The following is a 17481-nucleotide window of genomic DNA, read 5'->3' as shown; positions in this document are numbered from 1 at the left end:
GAGTGGATGAATAAATAAGGTATATGTTTGCAATGAAATATTATTTTACAATGAAAAGGAATGTAGTGCCAATGCATGCTGTAATATGAGTGAACCTTCACAACTTTATGCTGAGGGGAAAAAGCCAGTTATAAAAGGATACATATTGTGTGAAACCATTTATATGAAATGTCAAGAACAGGTAAATTATGAAAACAGACAGTAGTTTGATGGTGCCAGTGGCTGGGGAAAGTTTGGGGAAGGAATGAAGAATGACTGCTAAGAGGTGCAGAGATTTCTTTGTGGAGAGATGAGAATGTTTTAAAATTAAACATTAGTGATGGTGACAAAACCCTATGAATATAGTAATACACATTGAATTGCATAGTTTTCCTCTGTAGTTTTCATTGTGTGGATTTAAGGGATACAACATGATATTTTGATACATATATAAATAGTAAAGTGATTATTATAGTCAAGTATATTAACATATTCATTGTCTTACACTGTGTGTGTGTGTGTGGTAAGAGTATATAAAATCTACTTTCTTAGCAGATTTCCAGTATACCCTGTAATTTTATTAACCGTAGTCCTCATACTGTACATTACGTCTCCAGACTTAGTTTTCCAAGATAACTACATCTTTGTAGTCTTTGACCTACATATACCCACTTGCTTCAGCCTTGGGAAGCACCTTCTACTCTCTGTTACCATGTATTCCAGTGTTTTCCAACTATTGCTTTAGATTCAAAGGGCAGATGTGCAGGTTTGTTACACGGGTAAACTGTATGCTGTTAGAGTTTAGTGTACAAATGATGTTATCACCAGGCAGTGAGTATAGCACCTAATAGGTAGTTTTAGGACCCTCAGCCTTCTCCCACCCTCCCTCCTCTAGTAGCCCCTTGTGCCTATTATTCTTGTCTTTGTGTCCACGTATACTCAATGTTTAGCTCTCACTGTAAGTGAGAATATGTGGTATTTGGTTTTCTGTTTAATTTGCCTAGGATAATGCCCCCCAGCTGCATTCATGTTGCTACCAAGGACACAATTTCATCCTTTTTTATGGCCATGTAGCATTCCATGGTGTTTACATACCACATTTTCTTTATCCAGTCCACTGTTGACAGGCATCCAGGTTAATTCCATGATTTTGCTATTGTGGATAATGCTGTGATGAACATGTGAAGCGTGCTTGTGTCTTTTTTTTAAGACAGGGTCTTCCTCTGTCACCTAGGCTGGAATGCAGTGCCTCCTGAGCTCAAACAGTCCTCCCACCTCAGCCATCCAAGTAGCTGGGACTACAGCATGTGCTACCCTACTTTGCCAACGTTTGCATTTTTAGTAGAGACTGAAATACGTTTATTGTAGTAAAATTTTAGGGTTTCACCACGTTGCCCAGGCTGGTCTCAAACTCCCACACTCAAGCCATCCACCCACCTCAGCCTCCCAAAATGCTGGCATTACAGGCATGGGCCACCATGCCCAGCTGAAGCATATGTCTGTCTTTATGGCAGATTAATTTATATTCCTATAAGTAAATACCCAGTAGTGGGATTGCTGAATCAAATGGTAGCTCTGTTTTCAGTTTTTGAAAAATCTCCAAATTGCTTTCCACAGTGGCTGTACTAATCTACATTCCCACCAGCAGTGTGTAAGTATGCCCATTTCTCTGCAACCTCATCAACATCTGTTATTTTTTGACATTTAAAGAATAGCCATTCTGACTGGTGTGAGATAGTATCTCATTGCAGTTTTGGTTTGTATTTCCCTAATAATTAGTGATGTTGAGCATTTTTTCATATGCTTGCTGGCCATGTGTATGTCTTTTTTTGAGAAGTGTCTGTTCATGTCCTTTGCCCATTTTTAATAGGTTTTATTTTCTTGATTTCTTCATGTTCCTTATAGATTCTGGATATTACACCTTAGTTGAATGCATAGTTGGAAATATTTTCTCCCATTCTGTAAGTTGTCTGTTTACTCTGTTGATAGTTTATTTTGTTATGCAGAAGCTCTTTAGTTTAATGAAGTTCCACTTGTCTATTTGTGGTATTGTTGCATTTGCTTTTGGAGACTTTGTCATGAAAATCTTTGCCAAGTCCTGTGTCCAGAATGGTATTTACTAGGTTTTCCTTTAGGGTTATAGTATAGTTTTAGGTTTACATTTAAGTCTTAATCCATCCTGAGTTGATTTTTGTATATGGTGAAGGAAGGGGTCTAGTTTCAATCTTCTGCATATGGCTAGCCAGTTATCCCAGCACCATTTATTTTATAGGAAGTTCTTTCCCTATTGCTCATTACTGTCAACTTTGTCAAAGATCAGGTTGTTGCAGGTGTGTGGCTTTATATTATATAAATGCATTTAAAATGTCTATATAAAATGTATACATTTTAAAATTTTTATGTAGTGAGGGGTACAAGTATAGATTTCTTACATGCATATACTGTGTCGTGGTAAAGTCTGAGCTTTTAGTGAACCCATCACACAAGCAGTAAACATTGTATCCAATAGGCAATTTTTCAACCCTTCTCACCCTTCCACGTTTTGTAGCTTCCAGTGTCTATTATTTTACTCTGTAAATCCATGTATACCTGTTGTTTATAGCTCCCCACTTATAAATGAGAACAAGCAGAATTTATCTGTTTCTGAGCTGTTAATATTAGGTCAGTGCAAAAGTAATTGTGGTTTTGCCATTAAAAGTAATATTTCACTGAGGATGATGGCCTCCAGTTCCATCCATGTTGCTGAAAATAACATGATTTCATTCTTTTTTATGGCTGAGTAGTATTCCATAGTATATAGATATTTTTCTTATCCAATCCTCCATTGATGGACACTTAAGTTGATTACACATCTTTGCTGTTGTGAATAGTGCTGCCATAAACATATGAGTGCAAGTATCTTTTTGATATAATGACTTCTTTCCTTTGGGGTATATATTCAGTAGTGGGATTGCTGGATCAAATGGTAGTTCTATTTTTAGTTCTTTGAAAAGTCTTCATATTGTTTTCTATAAAGTTTGTACCAATTTACATTCCCACCAACAGTGTATAAGCATTCATTTTTCTCTGCATCCTCACTGACATCTGCTACTTTTAGAGATTTTAAATAATAGTGATTCTGACTGGTGTAAGGTGGTATTTCACTGTGATTTTAATTTTTTTCCTGATGATTAGTGATGCTGAGCATTTTTTTGTGTGTGTGTTTCTTAGCCACTTTTAGGTTTTCTTTTGAAAATGGCTCTTCATGTCCTTTGTCCACTTTTAATGGAGTTGATTTTATCTTGCTAAGTTGTTTGAGTTTCTTATAGAGTTTGGCTATCAGCCCTTTGTGAGACACATAGTTTGCAAATATTTTTTCCCATTCTGTAGGTTGTCTATTTATTATGTTGATTGTTTCTGTTGCTGTGCAGAAGCATTTTAGTTTAATTAAGTCCCATTTTCTTATTTTTGTTTTTGTTGCATTTGCTTTTGAGGGCTTGGTCATAAATTCTTCGGTTAAAGTCCAGAAGAGTTTTTCCTAGGGTTTCATCTAGGATTTAAAAAAAATAGTTTCAGGTCTCACATTTACATTTTTAATCCATCTTGAGTTAACTTTTGTATATAATGAGAGGCATGGGTCTGGCTTTATTCTTCTGCATATGGCTATCCAGTTTTCTCTGTACTATTTAGTAAATAAAGTGTCATTTCCTCAGTGTATATTTTTGTGACTTTGTGGGAGTTGGTTGTAGGTATGTGCCTTTAGCCTTTATTTCTGGATTCTCTGCTTTGTTTCATTGATCTATGTATCTATTTTTCTACCAGTACCATGCTATTTTGGTTACTATAGCCTTGTATTTTGGTTACTATATCCTACAGTAATGGCAAAATTGCAATTACTTTTGCACCACCCTAATAATGTAATTTGCAGTCAGATAATGTGATGCTTCCAGTTTTGTTTTCTTGCTTAGGATTACTTTGGCTATCTGCACTCTTTTTTTTCTTTTTATTCCATATGAATTTTAGGATTGTCTTTTCTAATTCTGTGAAAAATGACATCGGTAATTTAATAGGGAGTGCATTGAATTTGTAAATTGATTTGGGCAGTACAGTCATTTTAGCAGTTGCGGGAGTTCAGTCATGGTGGTGGCAAAAATATTAAGAAAAAATATTAGAAAAAGTTGTAGAATATTTGGAAGGCCTAAGGTTTTTTTCTGTAGTTCTTGGCTGAAGGCAGCCTTGTCCCCTTAGTTAAATAAATTAGAGTAGAAACAAAGGAATGTGGGGAGTTTACCTTACTAACTTGTTTACTCATGTGGTTCTAAAATTAACCTTTGCATCATTCCAGATGGCTCTCTTTGGGAGGCTGACTAGAGATATTACCCACTAATGGTATTTGCTTTGGGCCTCAGAACCTGTCCTTTAATTTTTAACCTCTAGTGTGTTCACTCAGAGTTTTTGTCATTTAATGTGTGCTGAATAAAGGCCAGTGAGGCCAGCACATTGGCTGGGGGTTGCAACTGTTTACAGCACTCTCCAGGGAGTCTGTAAGTGGCCCAGACACTCAGTCAAACTGGCAAAGCATAATATCTGTGTGTCAGTGTACTTTATTCATCCATCGTCGAGTCAGGGTCTTCAGGACAGACCCCTGCAAGTGGTTACCCTGACAAATAGTATTGATTCTCCTAATCTATAAGCATGGGATGTTTTACCATTTTTTGTGTGTGTCATCTATGATTTTGTATTTCCCCTTATAGAGATCTTTCACCACCCTGGTTAAATATGTTCCAGGTATTTTGTTTTATTTTTGGTAGCTATTGTAAATGAGATTGCTGTCTTCATTTGGTCCTTGGCTACATCATTACTGGTGTATAAAATGCTACTGATTTCTGTATGTTAATTTTGTATCCTGAAACTTTACTGAATTATGAAATGTAAGACTTTCTTGGTGGAGTCTTTAAGCTTTTTTAGATATTGTATTGTTAGCAAACAGAGATAATATGACTTCCTCCTTTCCAATTTGGATGTCTTTTGTTTCGTTATCTGGCTTGATTGCTCTAGCAAGGACTTTCAGCACTGTGTTGAATGAGAGTGGTGAAAGTGAGCATCCTTGTTTTTCTGAGTTTTTAGAGGAAATGCTTTCAACTTTTACCCATTAAGTATGATGTTGGTTGTGGGTTTGCTCTATGTGGTCTTCACTATGTTGAGTTATGTTCCTTTGATGCCTAGTTTGTTGAGGATTTTTATCATGAAGGATTAAATTTTATGTGCTTATTCTGCATCCATTGAGATGATCATATGGGTTTTGACCTTAATTATATTTATGTGATGTATCACATTTATTGATTTGTGATGTTGAAACATCCTTGCATCTCTAGGATAAATCCTATCTGATCATAGCATATTATCTTTCTGATGTGCTGTTGGATTTGATACACTTCTGTTTTGTTGGGAAATTTTGCATCTATGCTCATCAGAGATATTCGCCTGTAGTTTTCTTTATTTGTTGTGTCCTTGTCTTATTTCAGTTTCAGCATGGCTCTGGCTTTGTAGAAAGAGTTAAGAAGAATTCTTTCTTCCTTGATTTTATGGAGTAATTTCGGGAGTACTGGTGTTAGTTCTTCTTTGTATGTTTGGTAGTACTTGGCTATAACTCCATCTCATCTTGGGATTTTTTTCTTTTCCCTTGGGAGATTTTTTTTGTTACTAATTAAATCTACTCGTTATTCATCTGTTTAGGAGTTTCTATTTCTTCCTGGTTCAATCTCAGGAGATTGTGTATTTCCAGGAACTTATAAATTTCCTTTACATTTTCTAGTTTGTGAGTGTATAGTTGTGTATAATATTCTCTGATATCTTTTATATTTCTGTGGTATCAATTGTTATGTCTTCTTTTTCATTTATGATTGTGTTTATTTGCATTTTCTCTTTTTTTTCTTGATCAGTCTAGCTAGTGTTTTATCAATTTTCTTTATCTCCTCAAAGAACCAATTTTTCATCTTGTGGATTATTTCCATTGTCTTTTCTGTCTCTGTTTCACTTAGTTTTCCTCTGATTTTTGTTACTTCTTTTCTTCTGCTAACTTTGTGGATTTGGTTTGTTCTTGTTTTTCTGGTTCCTTGAAGTGCAACATTAGGTTGTTAATTTGTGGTTTTTCTACTTTTTTCATGTAGGCTTTTAATGCTATAAACTTACCTCTTAACACTTCTTTTGCTGTATACCACAGGTTTGGTGTATTGTCTTTTTATTTTCAGTGGCTTCAAACAATTTTTAAATTTCCACCCTAATTTCTTCATTGATCCTGTGATTGCTCAGGAGGATGCCGATTAATCTTCATGTTTTTGTATATTTTCTAAAGTTTCTCTTGGTATTGATTTCCAGTTTTCTTCCACTGTGGTCTAAGAAGGCACTTGATATGATTTTGATATTTAGCAATTTGTAAAGATTTGTTTTGAGTCCTAAAGTGTGGCCTGTGGTGGAGAATGTTCCATGTGCTTCTGAAAAGAATGTGTAATCTGCAGTTGTTTGGTAGAATGTTCTGTAAATGTCTGTCTGAAGTCCAATTTAAGTCCCATTGTGGTTTCTTTGTCAATTTTCTCTCTCAATGATCTTTCTAGTGCTGTGTGGGGGGTATTGAAGTCCCCTGGTATTATTTGATTCTGGTCTATCTCTTTCTTTAGGTCTAGTAATATTAGTTTTGTGAATTTGTGTACTCTAATACTGGTTGCATATATGTTTAGGATTGTCATATCCTTTTGCTGGATTGATCCCTTTATCATAATATAATTACCATTTTTTAAATGTTTTTGATTTAAAGTCTCTTTTATCTGATATAAATATAGCTATTACTGTTTGCTTTCAATTTCTGTTTGCATGAAATATCTTTTACCACCCCTTTACTTTCAGTCTGTCTGTGTTTTTAGAACATGCACCACAACTTCATTATCCATTCCTTAGATTATACTTGGATTGTTTCTGCATCTAGGCTATTGTGAATACTGCTGCAATGAACATGTGTGTACAGATATCTTTACAAGATGGTGGTTTTATCTCCTTTGAGTATATACCCAGGAGAGGGATTCCTGGGTCTTATGGTATTTATATTTTAAATTTCTTTGGTAACGTCTACAATGTTTTCCACAATGGTTGCACTCATCTACATTTACACTAATGGGATACAAGGGTTTCCTCTCTACATCCTCACCAACATTTGTTATTTATTTTCCTTTTCACAAAGCTATTCTAACAGGTGTGTGATATTATCTCATTATGCTTTTAATTCACATTTCTCTGATGATTAGTGATGTTGAGCACTTTTTCATATACCCATTGGCCACTTACTTGTGATTTTCTTGGATAAATGTTTATTCAGCTTATTTTCCCATTTAAAAATTGAGCTATTTGAAGTTTTGCTATTGAGTAGTGTGAGTTCCTTACATATTTATAATACTAACCCCTTGTCTAGTACAGGGTTCAGAAATATTTTCTCTCACCATGCTGACTACTTTCCTATTTTGTTGTTTGTTTCATTTTCTGTACAGAAGATTTTTAATTTAATGCAGTTCACTTTTTTTTTGCTTTTGTTGCCTGAGCTTTTGGTGTGATATTTTTAAAAAATTGCCAAAGCCAGTATCAAGGAGTTTTCTTCTAGTAGGTTTATAATTCCAAGTCTTAGGTGTAGGTCTTTAATCAATTATGAATTAAGTTTTGTATATATTGTAAGATAAGGATCCAGTTTTGTTTTCTGCATATGGATAGTCAACTTTCTCACCATCACTTATTGAAGAGACTATCCTTTCCCCATTCTGTTTTCTTGGTGGCCTTGTCAAGATATACACTGCTAATATATGTATAGGTTTATTTCTGGGCTCTTTATTCTGTTCCACTGGTCTATGTATCTGCTTTTATGCCACTTCCAAACTGTTTTGATTACTGTAGCTTTGTAATATAATTTGAAATCTGAAAGTGTGATGCCTCTAATTTGCTTTTCTTTCTCAAGTTTGTTTTGACTGCTCAGGGTTTTTTTCATTCCATATAAATTTAAGATATGTTTTCCTAGTTCTGTGAAAAATTTCATTGGAATCTTTCTAAGAATTACATTGAATTACTATATTGCTTTGGTAGTGTGGACATTTTAATGATATCAATTCTTCCAATTAATGAACATGAAATGTCATCACATTTATTGCATATCCAATTTCTTTCAACAATGATTTAGAATTTTCAGTGTATAGATCTTTCATTCCATTGATTAATTTTTTCCTAGATATTCTATTCTTTTTGATGCTATTATAAATGATGTTTTTAAATTTCTTTTTTGAATAGATTGATATAAGAAATGAAACTGATTTTTGTATGTTAATATATGTTAATTTTGTATACTGCAACTTTACTAAATTTATTAATTTTGTCAGATATTTTGTGGAGTCTTAAGGGGTTTTTACATGTAGGATTGTGTCATCTACACCAGAAATAATTTTACTTTTGCTTATTTGGATACCTTTTATTTCCTTGTCTGATTCTCTTGCTAGTACTTTTAATTCTGTGTTAAACAGAAGTGGTGAGAACAGATATCTTTGCCTTGTACCAGATCTTAAAGAAAATGCTTTCAGATTTTTGCCATTGATTATGATACTGTATACTTTTGATGGATAAATCGTGTGGTATGTATATTATACATCAATACATTCTACTTAAATAAATATGAAAGCAATCTGGCTGGGCATGGTGGCTCATGCCTGTAATTCCAGCACTCTGGGAGGCTGAGGCAGGTTGATCGCTTGAGGTCAGGAGTTTGAGACCAGCCTGGCCAACATGGTGAAACCCTGTATCTACTAAAAACACAAAAATTAGCTGGGCATGGTGCCACAGGCCTGTAATCCAAGCTAGTTGGAAGGCTGAGGCAAGAAAGTCACTTGAACCCAGGAGGCGGAGGTGGTAGCGAGCTGAGATGGTGCCATTGCACTCTAGCCTGGGTGACAGAGTGAGACTGTCTCAAAAAATCCAAATAAAACCAACCTGACCCACAAAACTAGAGATGGGAAGGAGTGAAAAAAAGATATGTTCAGTTTATTCTGCAAGATTTATGAAAAGTGAGTTTGATGCTACAGTCTCCTGCATGTACAACCTTTCAGTCTCCAGCTCCTCGCGTCTTCCTCATCGGCTTGCTTGACCTCGTGCTGCCTTCTTCCACAACGTCATTTCTTCTACCCCCAACTCCCGCTCTTCCCTCCAGCGTTAGTGAGCCCCTCTGTGCCTCTCCGGGGCAGTTCGCCTCCTGCGAGCACCTCTGTGCCTCTCCGGGGCAGTTCGCCTCCTGTGAGCACCTCTGTGCCTCTCCGGGGCAGTTCACCTCCTGTGAGTCCCTCTGTGCCTCTCCAAGGTGGTTGGTCTCTTGTGCCCAGATACTTTCTCATGTGCGATTTTCTTTGCTTAGAATAGTCCCTTCCCCGTCTCCTTTTCCTGCCCTCTGCCCCATCTTGATTACCTCATCTTCAGACCTGCGCTTCTTTTGGCCTTCCCATCACCACCTTCCTCACACTTCCCCACAGGCTGTACCACTTTTCTTGCCCTCCAGTGGAGCCAGTCAACCTTGGGGAGGGGCCCTGCGACTCTGCCCAGCCCCCTGAGCAGGGCACGGTTGTGCATGCCCAGTGCCCGGGTCATGCTGTGTGTGCGCAGGACCGTCCACTATGAGAGCAGCCCATTGTTTGGGTGGTCATCTGTCATGTGTGCTTATGGTCTCTTTCGAACTTGAAAGGAGGATTTTTATTTCTAGCAAAACATGTTCGGTTATTCATGCCTTTTAATACAAACTGAAATAAGCTTTCATTTCTTTCTTCTACAATATAAGACATTTCATTCTTTCATAACCTGGTTCTCATTTGTTATGAAAATTTCCCTCTCAAGTGTTTTCCTCAAGTGAGAGGTTGAAAAATTAGAAGTCTGGAGTCTGGTCCTCAGTTCTCATCTGGTAAGATTAGCTATGATATTTAAACTCTGTCTGCGTTTGTACACCTCAAGATGAGTTCTTTCCTCTTTTCCTGCTGCAGCTAATGGGATGCCAATCATTTCACTATCTCCCAGTGATGGGATTTTAACAAACAGGAATGAATATTAATTTAGTTATCTGGTAATGATTGTATTCTGGTTATTGTGCTGAAAGCATACACATTAATGAAAATTAGCCCACATTTTTTCACTGGATTGCAAAGACTATGGCTGAGTAAAACATGACTTAATATTCTGAAGGTGAGTCTACCATTTGACTATATTTCAAATGGATTTCTGGGTGATTCACAGAATACCCCAGATGCCCAGGTTTGCATATCTGGAGGTTGTGAGTCACTTATTCGTAGTATAGGGTGACAGAACCAGAAAGGGCTGGGGTGTGTTTTGTGGAGGAGTTTCTGACAGCCTGTATTTACCCATTGGATGTATATGCACATCTTCCTAAGCATTCATTTAGCTGACAGTCTGGGAAATGTCAGCGTTCTAATTAACTCCAGCCAGAGAAGGTTGTGCTGCAATCTGAAATCCCTTTGATTGATATGGCTGCAATTAGAGCTCAGCTCCCTCTCAGCACACTGAAGTGGAGAGAGTGAGGAGCAGGCGTCACGGGCCTTCTGCAGAACAGAGCTGCGTTCTGTCTCCATAGCTGGGAGGTAATGTGTGAAGGGAGATGCCTGATTGCCTCATCCAACCTTCCCCACACTCCCAAATTGAATTTATAACTTTTGCTAGAATAAAAAAGAAATGTACATTATCCTTTGCTTGTGTAGCTATTGCTTTATTAAGGGAATTTTGGGAACTTCAAAGGTTATTATGTTAAATGTAATAGATTTTTCTCCTCATATTTATGAAGTATATTGACAGGAGGGCCCTTATTTATATTTATCTTAAAACAAACTAGTAAATGCCACGTGTGAATTTGCACAATTAAAGTGACAGGAATAAGGATACAAGTTAGATTTTTAGGTAATTTATATAGATGCTCATAGACCAAATAGAAGCCTTTTCTTGAGAATCAAATTTAGCAGATCAAAATTCTTTGATTACCTACTCTGTGCCAGGGACTGTGGTAATGTCGGGAGCTACAAAGACAAAGAACACACTGCCTTTTACCTAAGGAGGCGTGGAAAGGCACTGGTGAAGAAGCCCAAGGTGTACGGGCACTGGCACTAATGGAGGGCTAGGTGAGACACCGGCCAGCGGAGGGGAAGGAGTGGTCATCCTGTTGGGAAAACCGGGGGATTTCAAGAGGAGGGACCATTGAGCTGGTCTCTGATGCTCGAGAATAATTTCGATAAGGGAAGAATGGGGGTAAGTGGCATCCAGGCTGAACACTGGCCTGGCTGTGAAGAAGCTTCACGGTGAGTTTGGACCACAGCTGTGTGGCCAGTGTCCTGGAGGGTAGGAGTTGAGAAAGGATTCAGTGGGGAGGTGGCTGCAAAGATGGAATGGCCAGATTGCACGGGGCTGGGCGCACATGGCTTTGCCAGTTTGTTTTCCAGTGGTGGTAGTAGGAAATTATTGCAGGATTTTGGAAGAGAAGCCCATGCACTGATCTGTGTTTTGTGCAGGCAACCTCATCCCTGTTGCAGAGCCAGGAGAAATTGGAGGAAGGAGACCCAGTGAAGGTATTATCACAATTGAACTGATGGGAAATTATCAGTTTGGATTAGACGATTATTCTTTTGTTTCCCCTCAGGTTGGCCCAATTGCTGCTTTTGGTGGAACAGATTGGTCAGGCTGAGATTGAGAAGCCAAACAATATCCTCAGACAGTCCAGTCTTAATATGGAAACTGGCCCCTCCTTCAGCTCCCAAACCCTATTAAAGATAAGGACACTTATATTCCCGGTCCTTAGAAAGCAGAGCTCCAATTAACCAAAGAAAAGGGACATAGACAAGGAAAACATTGAGCCCTAGTTCTAGTTCTGAAAGTCAGCAAAATGCTCCACATTTCCCGAAGAGCCAGGATCCTCCTCCTGTGGCTCCTCCCAGGTCAGGACTGGGGTTCTGTATGTGTGTATACACATACACACACACACACACACACACACACATATAGACATACCACGGAATACTACTCAGCCATAAAAAGCAATGAAATAATGGCATTTGCAGCAACATGGATGGAATTGGAGACCATTATTCTGAGTGAAGTAACTCAGGAATGGAAAACCAAGCACTGCATGTTCTCACTCATAAATGGGAGCTAAGCTATGAGGATGCAAAGGCATAAGAATGCTACAGTGGGCTTTGGGGACTTGGGGGAAAGGGTGAGAGGGGGGTGAGGGATGGAAGACTGCATATTGGGTACAGTGTATACTGCTCGGGTGATGGCTGCACCAAAATCTCATAAATCACCTCTACAGCACTTACTTATGTAACAAAGCACCACCTGTCCTCCCAAAGCCTATGGAAATAAAAATACAATATAATTTTAAAAAAACAAAAACAAAATTAATGTTTTGCACACAACAATTTAAGAGGGAAAATCTCATGTTAAGTGTTCTTACCACAATAAAAGAAAATAAAACAAAACAAAAAAGAAAGGAACCTTTGATTTATCTGTGCCTGGGCAGAATTTTTTTCTTCTGCTCTCTCTCCAATTTCCCCATGTATTGTACTCTTTGGGTTATTTTATACCAGAAGGAGTTGACAGTGAAGTGCAAAGAGACTTCTGCTTTTTAAAAAGAATTAAATGACAAATAATTGTATATATTTATGGGGAAAAATGTGATATTTCTATATATGTATAAATTGTGGAATAATTAAACCAAGCTAACTAACTTATCCTCACCTTACTTATAATTTTTTTTTGGTGGTGAGAACATTTAAAATCTACTATTTTAACAATTTTGAAACTTACACTACATTATTTTTAACTGTAGTCACCATGCTGTGCAATAGATCACTACAACCTATTCCTTCTGTCTAACTAAAACATTGTTTTGACCCATATCTTCCCACTTCCATTTCTCCCCACTTCCCCCCTACCCCATCCTGTGGTAACCATCTGCTCTCTGCTTTCAAAAGTTAAGCTTTCTTAGATTCCAGATGTAAGTGAAATCATGAAGTCTTTGTCTTTCTGTGCCTGGCCTATTTCTCTTACACCAATGTCCTCCAAATTTATCCATGTTGTCACAAATGTCAGGATTTTCTTCTTTTTTTAAGACTGAAGAGTTTACATTGTATATCTGCACCATACTTGCCTTATTTGTTTACTCATTGGTGGACACCTGGGTGGATTCCACATCTTGGATATTGTGGATATCCAAGTGAATATCAGAGAGTGCAGGTATCTTTTTGATATGCTGATTTCAATTCCTTTGGATATGAAACAAGCAGTGAGATTCCCAAATCATACGGTATCTGAATTTTTAATTTTTCTTGTTTGAGATGGCGTCTTACTGTGTTTCCCAGGCTACAGTGCAGTGGTGCAATCTTGGCTCACTGCAACCTCTGCCTCCCTGGTTCAAGTGATACTCCTGCCTCAGCCTCCCAAGTAGCTGGGATACAGGCATGTACCACCATGCCTGACTAATTTTTGTATTTTTAGTAGAGACGGCATCTCACCATGTTGGTCAAGCTGGTCTCAAAAACCTGACCTCAAGTGATCCACCCACCTTGGTCTCCCAAAGTGCAGGGATTACAGGCGTGAACCACCTTCGTCAGCCTATTTTTAATTTTTGAGGGACTTCCAAACTGTTTTTCATAATATCTGTACTTACTTATATTTTCATCAATGAAGTGCAAGTGTTCTGTTTCCTCCACATCTTCTTCTATACTTGTTATCTTTTTAAAAAATAGAGTCTTGCTCTTTTGCCCAGGCTGAAGTGCAGTGACACAATCATAGTTCACTGCAGCCTCAAACTTCTGGGCTCCAGTGATCCTGCCACCTCAGCGTTCTTAGTAGCTGGGGCTATAGGTGTGTGCCACTGCACCTGGTTAAGTAGTTTTACAGATGGTGGGGGTGGGGTGGGGCTCACTGGGCTGCTTAGGATGGTCTTGAACTCCTGAGCTATTTATTATATTAGACTGAAGATCTTTAACATCCTATCCTGTTTCCAGGCTTCTGAAGCTCAATGTGTCCTAAATTGAACTCACTCAAACCCTCTAGTCTTTCTGTGTTTCCTTCCTAAAGAATGGCACCATCCCCACAACTGTCTAGGCCATCCTGAACTCCAAAACCATCTTTCATCTGAGATCGCCTCCTTCACTTCCAAAATTCAATCACAGGCCTCATTCATTCTAGAGTCCTGGTATCTCCCGCATCAATTCATTTCTCTTTAAACTCACAACATTACTTGAATTAAAGGCTGAGTTATGTATTTTGTGGGTTCCAGATACTGCCTTCCAATCAGCAACCTTCTTTCCAGTCTTCCCACTCCCCAAGCCACCCATCAGCCTGTCACCAAAGTGATCTTTCTTATATGAGCATTTGACCAAAACTTTCCAGACATCCCATCACAGAATTCTTCTCCTGACAAAGTTGTAAACTTCGCAACTGGCATAGAGGTTTAATGGGGCTTTATAATATAGGATGGAATCATGAATAAATGAAGTAATTATTTTTCTAAATATACTTTATATACATAGAATATTATCTGCATTTGAACGTTGAGTCAGTCATTGGCTCAACACTTTGATGACATTGAGGGGTAGATCAGAAAACATTTTTGATTTTTGATTTAGAAACTTAAAAAAATATGCACTGAGGTCTAGTCTGTATGGTTATGTAATGCAACCCTTGAAATGTAAACATTTTGTCAGTACACACAATTCAGTGTGTAAAAAGTAAAGGAATATATATTCATAGCATAGTCTATGTTTTTATCACATGCATGGCCACATAAATCTAGGTGTGTCCCTTTTTGTACAAAATCTACATTTATATATATATGTATATATGTATATATACATATTCATTCATATATATATATATATATTAGAGTGACTTTTTTTTTAATTTGGAAATTTTAATGTAATGTGCTGTTTGGAATATTTGCATAATGAAATTCATTGTCATATGAACCCTGCATCCTTAATTTCTCTATTTGGGGATAATTCATGTATTGAATTTTTAAAAAGAGAGGTGAAGCATGTACAGTCTTCAAAGCCTGGATACTCTTGTGTTGTAGAGGAATTCTCAGGGATTCCCCTGCCATAGAGGATCTGACTGTCTTATCCTTCTCAGGCCAAATTCTATGTGAAATGGAGAGACAAATGCTTTATTACTAATTTCAGTATGCGCTCACTGGTGAGCACAGTTTCTCCTAATGGCCACCCTCAGTGCTGCAAAACGTCACTGAGATTGTGCTGTGAAAGCCTTAGAATTAACCACTCATGTTAATTATAGGTTCCACTGATGAATTCATTTTACTTTGACCTGGGAAGAAAAATCGTAAATTCATATCCATGAACCAGGAGGAGAAGAAGATGAACTGCTATGGAGACTGTGAGCGAGTTATTTATTTATTTATTTATTTATTTATTTATTTATTTATTTTCAGAGCTTTTTGGCTCTGCAAACACAATCTTGCCAGGATTATTTTCAGGTTATTTGTCCAGAGTCCAGAGGAAAGTGGCTTTGTTTATTTTGTGGATTTACATGCCGTTTCTACAAAATAATCTCTTTTTAAAAATGGGTAAAATAGATTATATTAAATCAGAAAGGAAATATTGGTTTTAGTTCCTTGTGTAATCCAGGTAGATTAAGCAAAGCATTGTTGGAAAGGGACTGGACTATATTTGGAAAGGAAAACAATGCAAATCATGATAGTCTGTATCATGAGAATGTCACAAAGAGCAAAATATGAAGGAATTCAACACCTACTCTGCAGTGATGAGAAAGGAGAAAGAATAGATCCGCAGGCACTCTGTCTACAAAGGCCACAAGGGCCACTATGGTTGGAAGCAGAAGATTTAGATCCTGGTTGAGGGTCTGCCAATTACTAGTTAGGTGACCCTGGACAAGTGAATTAAACTTTTGGAGTCTTGGTTTCTCAGCTGTGAAATGGGGATAATGACTCACAGGGTTGTTGTGAAAATCAAATGAGATACTGGTTGTGAAATGGTTTTGGAAACTGAAAGCATTGTAGAAACATAAGGGAATACTACTGTTTTGATTATTGTATTTTTAAGAACAACTCCACATCTGTAACATCAACACACACTCCCCCTTCACAGGCGCAATGATTACCCTTGCATGCATTTTTCAGTCATTGAGAGCATCTTGTAACTCCTGGTGAGTCTTGTAGAATCTAGGCATGTAGAAAAGTTTCTCCTGATGTCAGAAGTAATGAAGACTACACCGATGATTCTCCATAAAAATCATTGTTCTGTATTTTCTCTTCTTTAGATTATATATTTGAAACTTTTATTATACAGTTTGGCACTTTAGAATATAGGCTCACATAATTTTAGAGATGCTAAAGAACTAGAGAGATCAATTCCATTTCTTTTACTAAAGCCGGAGAACCTGGGACCCAGAGAGGCTAAGTGAATTGTCCAAGGACACACAGCAAGTAAGTGAGAGAGCCTGATTCCTCTGAAGGTTCTTCCAAAGTCTGTTATTATTTTCTTCTTTTTCAACTTTTATTTACAGGGGTGCATGTACAGATTTGTTACATGAAAATATTGTGTGATGTTGAGATTTGGGATATGGATCCCATCACCCTGGTAGTGAGCATCATACCCAATAGGAAGTTTTTTACCCCCCACCTCAGTTGTCTACAATGTCTATTGTTCCCTTGTTTATGTTCATATGTGCTCAGTGCTTAGCTCCCATGTGAGAACATGTAGTATTTGATTTTCCATTCCTGCGTTAATTTGCTTAGGATTATGACCTCCAGCTCCGTTCATGTTACTACAAAGAACACGATTTCATTCTTCTTTATGGCTGCATATTATTCCATGGTGATTTTCTTTATCCAGTCTGCCATCGATGGGCACCTGAGTTGATTCCATGTCTTTGCTGTTGTGAATAGTGCAGCAATGAATGTATGAGTTCATGTGTCTTTTTGATAGAATAATTTATTTTCTTTTGGGTACATACCCAGTAATGGGATTGCTGGGCCAAATGGTAGCTCTGTTTTCAGTTCTTTGAGGAATCCCCAAACTGCATTCCACGGTGGTTAGGCCAATTTGCATTTCCACCAAGAGTGTATAAGCATTTTCTTTTCTCTGGAGGCCTACCAGCATCTATTTTTGACTTTTTAGTAACAGCCTTAGATTGGTATAAGATTGTATCTCATTGTGGTTTTGATTGATTTGCAGTTTTCTGATGATTAGTTATGTCGAGGGTTTCTTCATATGTTTGTTGACCGCTTGTATATCTTCTTCCGCAAAGTGTCTGTTTATGTCCTTTGCCCGTGTTTTACTGAGGTTATTTGTTTTTTGCTTGTTGATTTACGTTCCCTGTAGATTCTGGATATTAGGCCTCTGTCAGATGCATAATTTGTGAATATCTTCTCCTATTCTATAGGTTGTCTGCTGTGTTAGTTTTTTTTTTTTTTTT

The sequence above is a fragment of the Cebus imitator genome, unplaced genomic scaffold (assembly GCF_001604975.1).
Source record: "Cebus imitator isolate Cc_AM_T3 unplaced genomic scaffold, Cebus_imitator-1.0 Scaffold139, whole genome shotgun sequence".
In the NCBI taxonomy this organism is placed as follows: domain Eukaryota; kingdom Metazoa; phylum Chordata; class Mammalia; order Primates; family Cebidae; genus Cebus; species Cebus imitator.
Note: the sequence above shows the minus strand (reverse complement) of the source record.